This window comes from Trachurus trachurus (genome assembly GCF_905171665.1).
Source record: "Trachurus trachurus genome assembly, chromosome: 3".
In the NCBI taxonomy this organism is placed as follows: Eukaryota; Metazoa; Chordata; class Actinopteri; order Carangiformes; family Carangidae; genus Trachurus; species Trachurus trachurus.
In genome coordinates, this window is record NC_139893.1 from 33,791,297 (window position 1) to 33,808,136 (window position 16,840).

Consider the following 16,840-nt stretch of genomic DNA (forward strand, 5'->3'; position numbering starts at 1 on the left):
TGGCCTCATAAATAGACTTCACCTCAGTATGGAGACGAAGTGAGAAAGGAGGGGGGCGTGGGTGTGGGGGGGGGGGCTCCAATACTATGATGCACTTTCACTCCAAGTTTTATGCAAGTGTATCATATTTGATCTTTTGTAATGTATATATTCTTTTTTTTTTTATTTATGTATAACAACAGCTTTGTATTTTTAGCAAGGGGTGTCTTTTCTGGGAGTGGGGGGGCGGGGGGTGATCACAGATGTTTTCTTTTTCTAATTTATCTGATATTTGCTGCTACTGAATGAAACCCTGTCTTCGAATGTTGGTTTTCTTTGCACTGACTCGTAGAGGTGCTCAGGAGACGTTTGTGACTTCACTGTTTTTTTTTATAATTATTTTTCTCAACAGAACAGGACCTTTATGAGTCTTAGCCTAAAAAAAAAAAAAAAGGAAAAAAAGAAGTGAGGTGTCAGACGTGGAAGTGGTTGCCCAACACGCCGGCTCTTTTGTGTGGCACTGGAGCCTAATTGAAACAGTATCATCTTACTGCTGGAGAGAGGAGGAGGAGGAGGAGGAGGGTGGGGTGTGGGAGGTTGAAGGACCCCCACAACCTCCACTGGGCTGTTTTTAGCTCCGCCAGGGGGTTGAACTCTGAACTTTTCTGCTGTCAATCTCAGTCAGATCTATAAGTCTGCCGATAGAGAGGCATCCTCTTTGACATTATATAAGTGGAGAATTTGGGAGTTTAAAGTCAGGGTCGGAGAGCAGCCGCAGACAAAGTACCCCAGCCTCCGCCGAGGAGGAGCAGTTCTCTCTTATGTCAGGTTGTTCCTGATGGTCCAGTAGCAATTGGATGTAAACAGTCAGGCCTACTGGTTGTGAATCAGGACAGCTACATCACTCAGGACATGTTTATGTGAAGTGGACAGATATTTCTGTCTTTATTATCTGTGTTGTGCCGCAGTTTGTCATCTTCTCCTTCACTTGAAGCAACACTGTCAAACCTTTCAAAGAAGATCTCAGATGATCCCATGGAAGATTCAAATATTAAAGACACTCAGAAAACTTTTGCCCACGTTGGCTGCTGTTCTGCAAAAGCCACATAGTAACTTTTATATTCAAACATTTTTGGAAAACATATGAATTGGTTTCTAGAGTTTGATAAAAAATAAAAAAAAATAAAAAGATTTAGTCTACTTTAATTTCTTAAAATCAGCAGTAAACACTTGGTTAGCTTAACACAGAGACCTAGCTTAAAGCGTAATGATAGGCTCATATTGTCTCTCTTTAAATCCATGTTTTGTTGTCATGGGCCGCAAAACATGACTTTTTTTGCACTGATTAAACGAAGGTGAGATGTTCATCATGTTAGCACACTTTGAGGATGCGGACAAAGCCAAGCTATCTGTCCCACCCATAGCTAAGCTAAGCTAAGCTAAGCTTGCTGGCCTCATGGCACCAGATTCATATTTAGTGCACAGACGTTTGCTGATACGTTGAAGCAGTTGAAATTCCCCTTCACTCGTCTTTTTGAGACTATACATCAGTGTCAACTGCTAAGTGTGTTTCCCCTCCACTCACTTCCATGTGCTGTGATAAACAAACAACAACACACTTGGGATAAAATAAGCACGTAGACATGTTGTGTTGAGGATGCTTTCTCAGGCACAGTTCCGGCGGTACGACCCACTTTTCATAAACCAGCACCACTTTTCAGACTTCCTACAGCACTACCTGCTCCAGCTCAGTTTACATCTTTTTCCCAGACTCCTTAATTTCTTGTGTCGCCTCTTCTCTCTCTCTCTCTTTCCATGAGTCCCTGCAGTTGACTGCAGCCCAGCTCCGGTGGCCATGTTGTCCTAGTTGCGCCTTGTCACGTTCCAGCTATCTTTACCCTGTGATTTACTTTTAGAAAGGATAATCATGGGAGAAATATTTACGGACAGCTGTTGGACTGGACTGTACTATATGCTCGGGCCAGTAACCCTATATTTTTCTTTATATATTTTGTAAATATAACCTCCAAGTAACTGAAGGTGCTGGTATTCCTTTCGGGGGGGAGGACAGTTTTAAACCAACAGAGCTGGGGGTGCGGGGGTGGGGGGGGACGGGGGTTGTGTCTCAGTGCGTGAGGTGCGTTTGATTGGTTTGCTTTGGTGCAAGTTCACCACGAATGGAAGGACAGGTGAGAGACAGGTTTGCTGTGCTCTGGTGTCTTTCATCTTCAGAGGTTTGAAATCTCAGCTTCAACATTCCACATGGCAGCACATAGGCCTACTGTATATTGTGATCTGCCCTGTCCCCTGTGTGGGACCCCGTTCTGTTCTTCTTCTCCGTCTTGAACAAGAGTAGTGATGATGATGCATGAGCGCAGAGGCCGTTCCACGTTGAACACACACGCTAGGCTACGTATTAAGTTGCAAATAGCTCAAGCAAATATCATGCAAACCGTCGCTGCGGTGGCTTCAGGCCGTGATTCCTGCAGCCAGGCGTAGCTGTGGCGACTGATCTGAGCTCTGCAGGTGGGAGTCTTGTCAGATACATGTCAGATTGTCAGATTAAAGTAAACACTATACACTGCAAAAACTCAGAAGAATATTTGTCTTGTTTATTGTCAAAATGTTTCATTTCTAGTCAAAACTCTTTTCACTTAAAATAAGACTCATCACCAACATATTAACTTGTTTTTAGTTCATTTTCATTTGTTTTAAACGTATTTTCACTTGAAATAAGTAGAAAAATCAGCCAGTCAAAGCAGGTTTTTTTGTGCTTGTAATAAGAAAGAAAACCTTGCTCCATCAGATTTTTCTACTTATTTCAAGTGAAAATATGCTTGAAAGAAGTAAAAAAAAAAATGTCTAAAAACAAGCTACTTTTTAATGTGTTGAGTCTTATTTTAAGTATAATGAGATTTGTTTTGACTAGAAATAAGACAAATATTCTTGGTAAGATTTTGAGTTTTTGCAGTGTAAGGCCTCCGTCTGCCGGCCTCCACAACGTCTCATCCGACAGCGGCGCGGTTGTTTGAATCTCCTCTCCAGAGTCTCATCTGGTCGGCAGGTATTATACTGGTGTGTGTCTGGCGCTCACAGCTGGGCTCAAGCGTTCTCAGGTGTCACTGCTTTGCATGGCGGGCATCGTGTTTACAGCAGAGTACCTTTCTGCCCTCTGTCAGTGACCCAGGGTGAGCCCTCTACTCTGCCTGCTCATTTGGTTATTCAGCTTCAGTCCAGACCAGTCAGTGGTGTGTGTGTCTGTGAGCAGTGTGGGACATGATTCACAGCAGGATGTGTGTCCCTGCTCACCATGTGGACTTAGCAGCATGTCCACACACACACACACACACACACACACACACACACACACACACACACACACACACACACACACACACACACACACACACACAGACTCTTAGATGCTGCTTCTCACACTCCACCTCCTGTGTTGATAAAGATTCACTCCTTGGTTTTGGCACTGTGTCCAAATAAGCCACAAACCTCCTGTCACATCACTGTTCAAGACTCATCTATAATATAAAACAACCTTTCACATCCTCTTTTTTTATAAACAGTTTTTTATATTCTATAAGCACAACAAACTAACACAACAAAATGTTTTTTATACATATTGTAATTTGCATGAACTGACCGTTTAAAGCTACAACAGTGAGCTGAGTGGAGGTTTGTTGGATGTGTAGCAGGTATGGTGCAGCAGATAACTGCAATAATCCTTCCAGTTTTGAAATGTCAAGATGCCTGACGTTTCTGACATTAAAAAAACACCACAGGACTGAATCATAAGCTTCAGACTATGAGGATGTCCAATCCCAGCTCTCTACATTTCCTCTCAGCGTTATTTCCACTATTTCTGATATGTAATATGAACAATGAGCTGTCTCATTAAAAGAATTGGTGCCAAGTTTAGTATTAATATTTGTAATTTTATGCTGTTATCTGCTGAGCTATGGGAGTGAATCTTCACACACAGCCACACACCAGTGAACTGTTGACATGTTTGTTTCTGTCTCCGCTGCCTGGATGTCTGTGTTCAGGGAAAGGGACTCTCTACTGAGAAGTGATGATATCATTCTGTTCTGTCTATGATTCTGAGTCCCATGGTCTTCTGACAATTTTCTATCAACTACTTTTATCAGAGTTTCTGTAGTTTTATACAGGACCTCATAAATGTCTCTCTGTATGTGCTGTGCACATGGCTAAAGTCTAACTTAAGGGAAGTTGACAATAAAATCATTATCCCCTGAATGTAGCTGTGTCCTGTTTGTCTGTGGTTTATGATAACAGCCTCTTTCATTATACAAAACTGTATCCATACCTTATAATATATATAACAGTGTATTTTGCCTAATAGAAATATTGTTGGGTTTTTGGGAATAACAACTATGTTGGTAATTCAGATGTGCTGGTGTTTGCCATGGGATCAGGGTTACACAGACTAGGAATGTATATGTGCAGTACACATATAGGCACATGGAATCAACATCCTACTGCATGTGACTGTTGACCTAGCCATACACACACACACACACAGCTGTGGCTCAGGAGGTAGAGGAGGTCGTCTGTTCATTGGATGGTCAGCTAATTGGTAAATGTGGGTTGTAAATATAAAAGCACAAAGTGAAGTCTTTACATCGGCTGCTGCACATGAAGACAAACTCCAGCTTTGATTTCATTGATATATTGTCGGTACAGCTGTTTTCCCGGTGATCCTCAGACAGACTCAACATGAGTTCAACACGTGCTGACAGTGTCACACAGAGATTTAATTTACTGCTCACACTCAAGACAAAGACATGCTATGGCCCGGTGCAGCTCAACTGAGCAAATAGTTCCACCGACAAAATTAGACTAAGAAAGATGCTCCGTGACCTGTCCACGGTGTGTCCTGCCCTCGGCCTGCGTGGGCTGCACCCGCCCAGTGCCCCTGTACAGATAGAACAGTCAATGGATGGAAGATGCTTCAGCAGTTTGGTGATGTTTGGTTTGCTGAACCTCAATCAAATAAATACTTAGTTTTTCATGAGACCCTAGCTACCACATACTGTACAGCTTCACTGCTTGCAGGTCATTGCACAGATCTTATACGTATAATGCATAAACATCAGGCAAGTGTTGTCACTGTCTAAAGACTTTTAATGACAAATGAAGACATTTTTATTAGTACATAATATCCCTTTAAAGGTACATTGTGTAGGAATTACTCCCATCTAGCGCTGCGGTTGTATATCGCAAGCAACTCAATCGCATTTTTCATGCTGCATTCACGTGAAATTGGGCAGACGGCAGACGGACGACAGCCGCTGCACGTAACGGCATAAACAAGCCTCGATGTAAACAAGTGGTCCGTCAGCACGAGGCAAAACAATACACGTGACAATATGTTGTCATGGCGATGTCGTATTGTTTACCTGACCCAGGTTTTACTGCCTTTCTCTCGACCTCTGGTTTGTTACCGACGGCCGTCTGCCTGACTGCAGGTGAATGCAGCATCAGTGTAATGCTCCATTCCTCCTCACTGCGTTACCGCGGTGACTTTTCACAGACGCCACCTCGACCTGGGCCGACAGCTCTGGTGTCTCCGCTGAGTTTCCGTGGTTTCCTACCGTCACGCGGCCACTGAACGTAAAAACATGGCGACACAACATGGCAGCCAGCACCGAGCTTACCCGCTCCATGTAGATATGAATGATATGAACGGCAGATTCAGAGCTTACCGGAACACTTCAGTTTGTTGATGGGGGGAATTACTGATACTGATTAATGAAAAACATACTTTTGAACGAAATAATCTATTTCCGTGAATAGGTAACAGGAGAAGTTACACAATGTCCCTTTAAAGTGCAAAATATCCCTGTTCCGCAACAGGGACTGATTGAGTCCAAATGCTCCTCACTGATCAGTGATGACAGACTCACACTGTGCACTCACACACTGTTTACACCTCAAAATCTGATTCAAAATTCTAAGATCCACATTTCCCAAAGACAGCAGATCTTTCAGGATGAATTCTGGTGGGGATGGATGTATCTGGAACTCTTGATTGAAGGATGAAGCCATGAAAAACAATGGATTATTTCTGTAACCATCACATAACCAAGAGCTGGAACAAGAGTATGTAGATCATATGGTTATATTATATGATATATAATCATATAATCACATTTTGAACAATTATTTTTTATTATCACATTGTTATTTTGTATGTTTTTATTATAATAATGTTCAGAATAAACATTAATTAATTTATCCATTCATTCATTCATTCATTCAACATTTCCAAAACCTTGACACTCCTCCAAATTGAACTGTAAAGGTGCAGTCAGCCTGTTTAGACACCTGTTTAAACGTTGACAGAAAACCTAAGGGCATAACCTGGGAACATACCAGTATAATTAATGAGACAATAAGGAGTTGTGTTTATGAGATCCAGTGTTTCTAAGTTTGATACTGACACAGAGCTGTCGATGACAGACAAAAGTCTGCTGACATAACGCTTTTTCTTTGAATATTCTTGATCAAACTTCTACACAGATCAACTCTTTAGCGACAATCAGAGGTTTGCTGAGCCTACACATCAGATCTCCTCTTGTTTCCCTCTGTTCTCTGGAGCAGCCTGACACTTTGTATCTGCTGCAGCCTGAAGCTGGACAGGTGTTCACATAGTTCCTCAACATATATATTTCTGTCCCTGCATTCAGCTGCAGCCGGGGCTAAAACAGGCCTCGTCACGGCCTCGAAGAATGACAGAACGACAGCTTTCTGCTCGGCCAGACCCAAGGCCGACGTGCTTAAAGGCTGTAAACCGGACTAAAGATAGAGCCCAGGCTCCTGCATCCTCTGTCTTATTGTCTCCAGGCAGCTCACGTCAAACACACGAACGTCAAACACACACACACACACCTGTGGGAAGACGTGTCTCAGACACAGAGAGAGTTAACAACGACGTCTGAGCCAACAGAGAGCAGTGATTTGACAGCCACTTAGCGGAGTGTGAACACACACAGGTGAGGAGGTACTGAACAAACACTCACACACACATGCACTATTATAATACAGGTCTCTACTGGGGAACTTCCATAGACTTCCTACTCTAACCTATTTCTATTTCTCTGTACACCACATTTGACATGGGCTGGGTTTTGTGGCACTGTTAGGTTAGATGAGAGTGTTAAAGGGATAGTTCAACATTTTGGCAAATTGACCCATTGCCATAATCCCTATAGTCATAGCAGTAAGTTTGTTACCTTTAATTATCAGTGCAAGCTGTTTTTAGAACGGCGGAGCAGAGCGGCGAGCTGCTCAGAGCTACGCTACGGAGGCTCATGGGATTTCTTGGTTTCCCTCATCAAACTCATCTAATACACAATCCAACAACTCCAAAACGCTCTGGTGAGCAAGTTGTGACCTGCACATTCACACGCTATGGGATAATAATGGAACGTTACCAGACAGAGTTGTTTTAGAGGTAAATTCATGCAAAACTGCTGATGCGCGTTGCGTTCAGGGACAGTTTTTCATCAAGCAGTCTCTGTATTTACCTTGAAAACAACTCCATCTCGTAACGTTCCGTTATTATCTCGTAGCGTGGTGAATGTGCAGGTCACAACTTGTCCACCAGAGCGTTGTGGAGTTGTTGGATTGTGTATTTGATGAGTTTGATGAGGGAAACCAAGAAAATTAAAGGTAACAAACCTATTTTATTATGGCAATGGACCAATTTGCCAAAATGTTGAACTATCCCTTTAAGATGATTACAGTAAAACAAAGTAAACCCAGCTGCATTCACACACTCAGGTGTAGCATAGACTAACAGACAGACACACTCAATCATTTAGGAACATTACATAATTTCAGACTGATTCATTTGCTGGCGACATGTCACCAATTGTCTCTTATTAATGGGATCCAGTTGCACAAAACGCTTTTGTGTGTGTGTGTGTGTGTGTGTGTGTGTGTGTGTGTGTGTGTGTGTGCGTGCGTGCGTGCGTGCGTGCGTGCGTGCGTGCGTGTGTGTGGGTGTGAGATTGACAGCTTGAAAACAGCAGGTGTCCTGAAGACATTTGAATGCTCTCAGCAATCACCTGATTTGCCTCTGGACTCTCAGAGAGCAGCCGACTCCTCCAACAGCCGTCAGACCTTTGTTTTCTTTACTCAACACTGGATTAACCCTTTGATGCACAACATGGGTCTAAAGTGACCCGAGTGAGTTTTTTTGTGCTATATCTTTGCGAAAAATGTATTTCATCATATAGAATTCCAGGTATTCCTCAATTAACTTGTTTTTGATCATAATACATCCTTATTTTATTTTTTACTTTTTCACTTTTTTAATAAAAACACATTTTGTATCACTACCCCTCTAATGCGCAACATGGGTCTAAAATGACCCACATTCATTTCCAATGTGATTTCATGCTGAGTGATAGTTTCTTTGCTGTAACTTTTGAAATCTATCTATTTTATGATTGAATGTTCCAAGTATTATTTAATATATTGTTTTTTTATTAGTGGGGTCATTATTTCCATTTTTCATTTCTTACATGTGAACAAAAATTAACAAAAATGTCTCAGTGAGTGGACCAGTTGAAAAAACAAGTATAGCAAGAATACTTTAATTTTAGCATTCCCTCACTATCTATACCAACAACAGACCATTGTTTCCTTGATTACAATAATGACTAGTCATTACTTGTCCCTTTTCCCCATTAATAGCTCTGTTGACATATTCTACTGTGGTCAACAGCTAGCCATAGTTTATTCTATCTGAGTAGGCTATTTCAATGTTATATCTTTGAAATCACTGCACAGTATTTATCATTTTCTTCAGTAAATATTCTTTTTTAAGCAGATATAATCATATTTACTTGTTTTACAATTATTCCAATTTACCTAAAGAAACATTTGATGACTCATTAAAGATAACTGTGCATAATTGATAAGGTTTTAGTTACCTTGAATAAGTAGCTACATTACTTGTCATAAAGGGAAATACCTTAATATTAGCAAGTTAGCTAACTGTTAACATGATGACATGTTCTAGCTGGTGACAACAATAGAATAATATTATATTGTAGACACCAGCTAGAACATGTCAACAGCTACCTAGCTAGCTAGCTGGTGACATGTTCTACTGTAGTTAACTAATACAGTAGAATGTAGAAATGTCAACTGCTAGCTAGCTAACTGGTCCACTCTCTGAGACTTTTTGTCTATTTGTTCATAAAATAAGAAAGTGAAAATGGAAATAACACCCTGTACTAATTAAAAACAAGATATTCAAATGATACTTGGAGGATTCAATCATAAAATATATTGATTTTAAAAGATACCACAAAGAAACACTCACCCAGCATGAATTCACATGGAAAATGAATGCGGGTCATTTTAGACCCATGTTGCGCATTAGAGGGGGTGTGCATATGTTGTGCATCAAAGGGTTAATGAAGCTGTCATTTCGAAAACATGGCTGATGGTTTGAAGCCCAGACTTTTCACAGGTGATGCGTTCCACTGGGAGGAGAACTCAGACACTGCTCCGATTTGAAAGATTTTAAATTAATTCAAATGGGCCAGTCTCCCCTGTCTTTACCTGTCTCACCACAACACACACACACACACACACACACACAAACACACACAGAGAAAACAAAACTACTACTCCATCTAAGAATGTGCATCTCTTTCCATTCACGGGCTGTGATCTCCTTCAGTCGACTCTCAGTAGGGCTGAACCTGGCTGTAGGTGCATGATTATTGTCTCATATTTTAATTATGGCATAGAAGTTATTACATTTTGAAAGAAAAAAGAGCTGTTAAAGGAATAGTTCACCAAAAAATGAAATTCATGCTGATGAATACTCCGGAGTAGTTTTTTATTCCTCAAAGTGCATCTGGAGACCTGGGAGGTCGGTTCGTATAGTCCAACAAAAACTTTATATGAGAGTAATAGGGCCCAACACAAAAACGTCCATAAAACTACACAAAAACCATTTAATTTTCCTCCACACTGCTTGTCCACTGCAATCCAAGTGTCCTGAAGGGATACAGTCCAGAGTTTACCTGATACAATGTCATTGACCTGAACGCGAGAGCGCGCACCAGGCAAAGTCAATACAGGACTGTTCAGGCTGTAAAAATGTCCTAAATGACGTTGTTTGGAGTAAACTCTGGACTGTATCCCTTCAGGACACTTGGATTGCAGTGGACGAGCAGTGTGGAGGAATATTAAATGGTTTTTGTGTAGTTTTATGGACGTTTTTGTGTCGGGCGCTATTTTTCTCATACAATGTATTCGTTACGGACCACAAACCAGCCTCCCGGGTCTCCAGATGCACTTTGAGGAATAAAAAACTACTCTGGAGTATTCATCAGCATGAGGGTGAGTCACTAACGACTGAATTTCATTTTTTGGTGAACTATTCCTTTAATGATGATTCCTTGGGGAGAGCGAGGGAAACAATTTGGATTTTACTCTTAAAAGTTGATCTCTGGGTGGTGTAGATTAGGACTTCTCAATCACTTTTATACTGTGACCATATGTTTATACTCTTTTATAGCTTTAAATATGGTGTTTCATACAGCTTGTCTTCAGAGTCAGATGAGCAAGTGGTGTGTTATAACATTTTGAAAAACCTTCTCATACACATTTATCCCGTGGGCTGTTTATCAGGAACAGCAGAGTGTTTGGTTAATAGTGTAAATATGGAATCCGGACATACAAACTTGTTGAATGATAAATCAGGAATCTCTCAGAGAACCATCATCGTCTCTCCTCTCACAGCTCACAGACCCTCCTTGGTGTGTCGGGGCGGATAAACAGCAGTTATCATCTGTCTGTGTGCAGATGCTCCAGATGTTGAGCTGTAAAGCAGAAGCTCCTTTTAAAGACTCCCGCCCCCGCCCATCTCTCTCTTTTATCTCCTGTGTACTTGGTTGTGGTGTGTATGTGTGACTTGAGGAAATGATGCGGACCAGACTGGACTCTACAGCTGCAGCCAAGTCACATCCCACTGACACTCTCACTATCAACACAGAAACAACGGTGTGAGTGTGTTTGTGTGTGTGTTAAATGTTGCACACATTCCCACAATAAAGTACAACAGTTTCTCGGTAAAGAACACTATGAACCAAAAACTAGATTGACAGTGTGTTTATTCTTTTATAACAATAACACAATCTATGTGAAGGAGCACTCTACTAGTTTTACACTGTAAAATTATTTTTGGAAATTTTCCTGTACTGTACATCTTCTTGTGTTTAGATCAGTGGTGGGACTTTGACTCATATCCTAACAGTTTACCAACACTCTCAGGTGTTTGCACTTGACTGGAGGGTTTATCTTTATACATTTAGATTTCTACTCAACTATTCACCTGCGAGTCACAGGGATATATTACACTTTTTTCACAGGAGACACTTCACAATGAAGTACTGTTTCACTGTTACAGTACTTTTACTGTGTTGCTTTAAGTACATGAATCACACTTTCTGTGATACTTTAACTACAGGAAGTACTTTAACGGATACGATAAGTAAAGGAGGTAGTTTTACTGTGTTACTTTAACTACATGAAGAACTTTTACTGTGATACCCTTACTACAGGAAGTACTTTGACGGTGATACTCTACTGACAGAACACACCAGCGGAACCATTCAAAGTCAGGCTGGGCTACGGGGAAACATGGTTGGGCCCATGAAACCTAATTCAAGGTCTCAATGGGCAACTGGACCAGACATGTTTGGGCCTAAAGTATAGGAATGACTTGGGTCGGGCCTTGTTTGTTTTTCTTTTGTTTTGGCTGGGTTCGGGCCAAGAATGAATAGTAAAAAGAAAAAAGAAGAAAAAAAAGAAAAATGAAAGGAATGCTAGTCAGACCGAAGGTGTTGAAGCCCGGACCCAACGCGGCCCGGCCAGGCCAGGTTTTCATTTTCAGGACCCTTAAAGCAGAAGTGAGTGGTCCGGTCGTTTTCGCTAATGCTGCGTTCCAGGCAGGCTTTTGAAATCGTAAATTACAGCTTCAAGTCACAACTTACGACTTTGTAGCGTTTCAGGCAACCCACTCGTGTTTTTCCGACCTGTTTTACCGGTGAAAGTCACTATAACGGCCACTCGTAACTTCCGACCGGTGAACTCGTACCAGATTGAACTGGTACCACTTCACGGTCGGAAAAATACGAGTTTCCTTGAACGCACCATAACAGTCACTCGTCCCTACGTCACCACATTCACGGCGTTCCTTGGCTGCACACACAGCCCTGCATGCCGTTCTCTCTCCTCATTGGATAAAAACTGTAGGATACGATAAATGTTTTCTCTTCGGCTCAGAGCAGAGCAGAGGGACTGAGAGACCCGTGTTTCAGTCCAAACACTCTATGTAAGTGATTGCTGTCGGAAGATATAACTATTTAAGACTTATATTAACACAAATATATCACTCACTTCTGCTTTAAAGGGACAATGAGGTGTTTTGGAAAGCGAAATGTTTTCACACTACATTTCCCATGAGCCTCCGCGCACACGGTGAAATTCTTGGTGCAAGAATGTTTTCATTGATCAAAAATGAAAGTCGGACGTTCGAAGACGATCAGATACCGCCGTAGTTCCGACCATAAACGGCGATTCAGCGGCGTTATTCCCATGACCCCCTGGGCAGTGTCCGCGAAACCGAAAGTAGGAAATGCTGGGCGAGTTGACCACTAAATAATAATAACAAAATAACTATAAAGACACAATGATACATTTATCGAAAATGGACCCATTAACAAGTGGTAACGTAGATTCATCCACATTAATATAAGACTCTTTTATAACCAAATACAAACTCCTCGTTGTCCCTTTAAGAACTCTGAACCCAATAAAGCTCAACATTACATGGCTTTACAACATACACACACCTGCAACAGAGGGGCTTTCAGGCATCACTACATTTTTGTCCACAATTCAAAGTATTGATGATCAGTCATTCTGCTAAATATCAGGGGGGTGGGGCCTGCTTCCCTGCTTCCTTAAACAGAATACGTTGTACTGATTCCACCTGGCGGACCTTTGTGTCATTTGCATGTCATTCCTCTCTCTCCCCATTTCCTGTCTCTCTCCAGTTGTCCTGCCACAATAAAGGTATAAGAGCCCCCCCCCAAAAAAAAAAAATTGTAATAAAGTAACAGTAAGCTTAGCACAGACAAACACTGCTCCTTCTGTTATTGGTAGCAGGGCTCTTTGTAAACCTCCCACCCACTGCTGCAGCTGTGTTTCACCTTCTGTTCAGTGGCCTACTCCTGAACCGTCTCCTTTACCAATTCTCACGGTCTGCTTTTTGACTTATTCAGCCACCTCCTTCCTCAGATGTATCAGACACAACACAACACCAAACTGAGGAATGTAGCGTTCAGATTTGTTCATGAGCTTCTTCATGTAATTAAATCACAGGTTTAATTGAAATGTGGCCGTGTACTTGGGTTGAGGTAGTTTGGAAAGGCAAAAAGACAAAAGGTCAGTGCCAGGGGACGAATCTGAACTGGACCAGGCTGTAGAGTTTGATGAAAGTAGTTTTTGGTTTTGGACTCCTTGGCCCCATGGTACGAAACTTCTTTCTGGACAGGAAGTCAAGAGACTCATCGGTCCATGGTGAAGGATATGAGTCTTTCACAGTCAGATGATGGAGACCCTGGTGTAACGGTTTGGGTTGAGGTAGATTGGATGGAGTGGAGAATGGGACAGGAGAGAAAAACTCACTTCCACACAAGCACTGACACGTCCACAAAGCTCATCATCTAAATAAATTATTCTTGAATTGAGAAGGTTAAGGAATAAGAACTCATAATCTGTCACTTTTTCATTTTTGATTGCCAATTGAAAATAGAAAGAACAAATGATACACGGATTGGTTGGTGACACAGCATCTATTGGATCTTGGTTGACACAGCGTTTCTTAAAGGCAGCTTTCAAGTTTAAAGTCTATGAAACCTTTTTGTTTTTCATTATAGCCTACATTAGATTAAAAATTAAATGCCATTTCAACTGACAAATCATTAAAATAACTGTAAGATATCAGTTTTCCATTGTTTGACATTTGACATCAAAGCATCACCACTGCCCTCTGTTGGAGAAAAGTCATCACTAACACACTGGAAACATTTGACCTATTCTGGTTAGAGATTATTTAGAGTGGATTACATGGCCGTCCTGATGAATCATAACAGATCAGGCTCTATATTTGCACTACAGTTTGAAATAACAGTGGTTCACACTTTGTTGGTGGCTCTGTTCCACAATGTTTTTCGAATGGTTTAGTTGATGCTGTGTATGAGTGAGAGACAGGCCACCTAATGATCTGATGATGACCACATACTGAAGGTCAGTTGCTCCCATGGCTTCAACACCTGCTGCACACGACGGCCCAGTTGTGCATCTTGAAATCATCTCGCTAAATCCAAAAGATTCCCAACTGAGCCAACGAGGAGCTCAGGCGAACTCTGACTCACAGCATCATCAACATTACCAGGCGGCCATGCTTCTCAAATATCAGCAGCCTGGTTGACCCAGTCTGCAGACGCTGTAACCAAGTAAACAAACCTCTACAAACAGCGCTGACTGCAACATTTCATTTTCTCTCCAAGTGTTTCATGATGACAGTGACCGCAGTATACACGCCTTCCACCCTCAGCCACATACAGTATATAGAAGACTGGATTCACTGATTCACATAAGAACCATATGACAGTAGGCTACATCTAAGTAATGAAACAGAATATAAATATGAAGTCAGCCGCTCTGTTATTCACCATAATAAGAGTGACATAAAAACACAAATTTCCACATTGTGGACAATAAAGAGCATTATCATTATTATCATGGGAAAAAAATAATAAAAATATGTAAAAGAAAATAGAAAGAAAATAGGAAAAGATAACAGAATACATAAATTGTTGATTCTCTCGTTGTTGCAATCCTTGAAGCACCAAGCTGTCAATCAACTGGCTCTGAGTGGGTTTTTCTCCAAACTGCACATATGAATTCAGCTTTGGTGAAAGATTTTAGTTTGGACCCTAATAGTTGGGAAAAGCCAAGAAGGAAAAGTGTTTTTTTTTTTTATCCTTTAATTTATTCCAGTTCACATTTCCACATTAATTCCTCATTTGTTAACAGATTTTATTTATTTATTTTTACGACACTCCTATGACTCCATACATTCGGCTCCACCGTCTCTGCTTTTCTCTGTAATGAGTGTGTTTTTGAATGAGAACTGGGCTTCCTCTATTTCTCAGCCTCATGTTTGTGCTGCCGGTCATCTGTTTTCCCCTCAGATTTTGGGATGTTTGAGAAGTAAATAAATGAGGTTGACTTTGACTTTTAATGCCCTCCCCACTAACCATATCATGTTCTACACTGCCACCTAGTGACAGAGGCTGTGAGGACATTTAAAGTAAATGTGGGGGGTTTTGGAGAATCAACCTGCAAAACAGAAGGAGAAAAAAACGAGTCAGATTTCCACAACCACACACAGACAGTGACTCTGCAAATCTAAAAAACTTTCCAGAAAATAAGGCTGATATCTGGGCTGGGGTTGCATGTTGGTGAATGATGTTGATCGATGTTTGCTCTCCATTACAGTTTAACTTTTGGGCCGCACAGCGGAAGCACAGGCCAGAAAGTGATAAGAGCGGAAAGAAGTCCGTCATTTGAATGTGCAGTGACCCAGTCATAGACTCACAGCTCCGCTGGAATCAGACCAATCCGTAGACTTTACCCTGTCCACAAATAAAAAACGTGCAATTTGACAGAGAACATTTGGTAGAACTTTATGTAACGTAACATTATGCAACATGATCATCAATGTAAGACGCATGTGGTCTATAGGCAGCAGCCAAGGTTTACTCTGACTGGAAATTATACTTGTTCTCTCAACATCAACAACAAAAACAACGAGTATTCCTCTGCTGCTCTCAGCGCCGGCTCTGTCCTCCAGTACACCAGTCTAGACTGTTATTTACACAGACACTACAATCTACACAGCTACTGCTCCCGCTGCAATCACTCTCTCTACTACTACTATTAGTATCAAGGCAAGGCAAGGCAATTTTATTTGTATAGCCCGTTTTTACAAACAGTTTGTCTCAAAGGGCTTTACATGGCATCACAGCAACATCCTCTGTCCTTAGACCCTCACATCCACTGAGGAAAAACTCCATAGAAAACCCTTTTAACAGGGAAAAATGGGAGAAACCTCAGGGTGCAATAGGACGGGCAGACGTGCAATAGATGTTGTTACAGAAAAGAAAACAGTTTATAACACAGAATGTGGGAAACATGGAAATGTTAACGAGCTGATGGAGGAAGCTTCTGGTAGACAAGGGAGGCAGGGAGAACAGGCCAGCTTAATGGGAGGACTGGATGGCAGCCTGCTACAGTAGGCTATTACTCCTGACAGTACTACCAACGTATGACTATGACTACTATTAGCCTACTCGACTACTGCTACAACCAGTTCTACTATTAGTAATACCACCACTATTACTATTGCTAGTACGGCTACTTCTTCTTATTAGTTGGCTGTTATGTTACCCTACATCTGTTGTACTGACAGTGGAGGAAGCATTCAGATTGTTTAGTTTTGTAAAGTATAGAGATAAGATACTGCTTTCAAAGTCAAAGTCCTGCATTTGACAAGTGGGCTCATTGGAAAAGATTTGTTAGCCCACTTGCAATACTAGACCACAGGTTAGGAACCACAGTTTATTAGTTTATTAGATCCCCATTAGTCACTGCCTCAGCGACTACTCTTCCTGGGGTTCACAGTTACAGTATTATCATTTTTTGAAAAGTGCATATACTCTATACT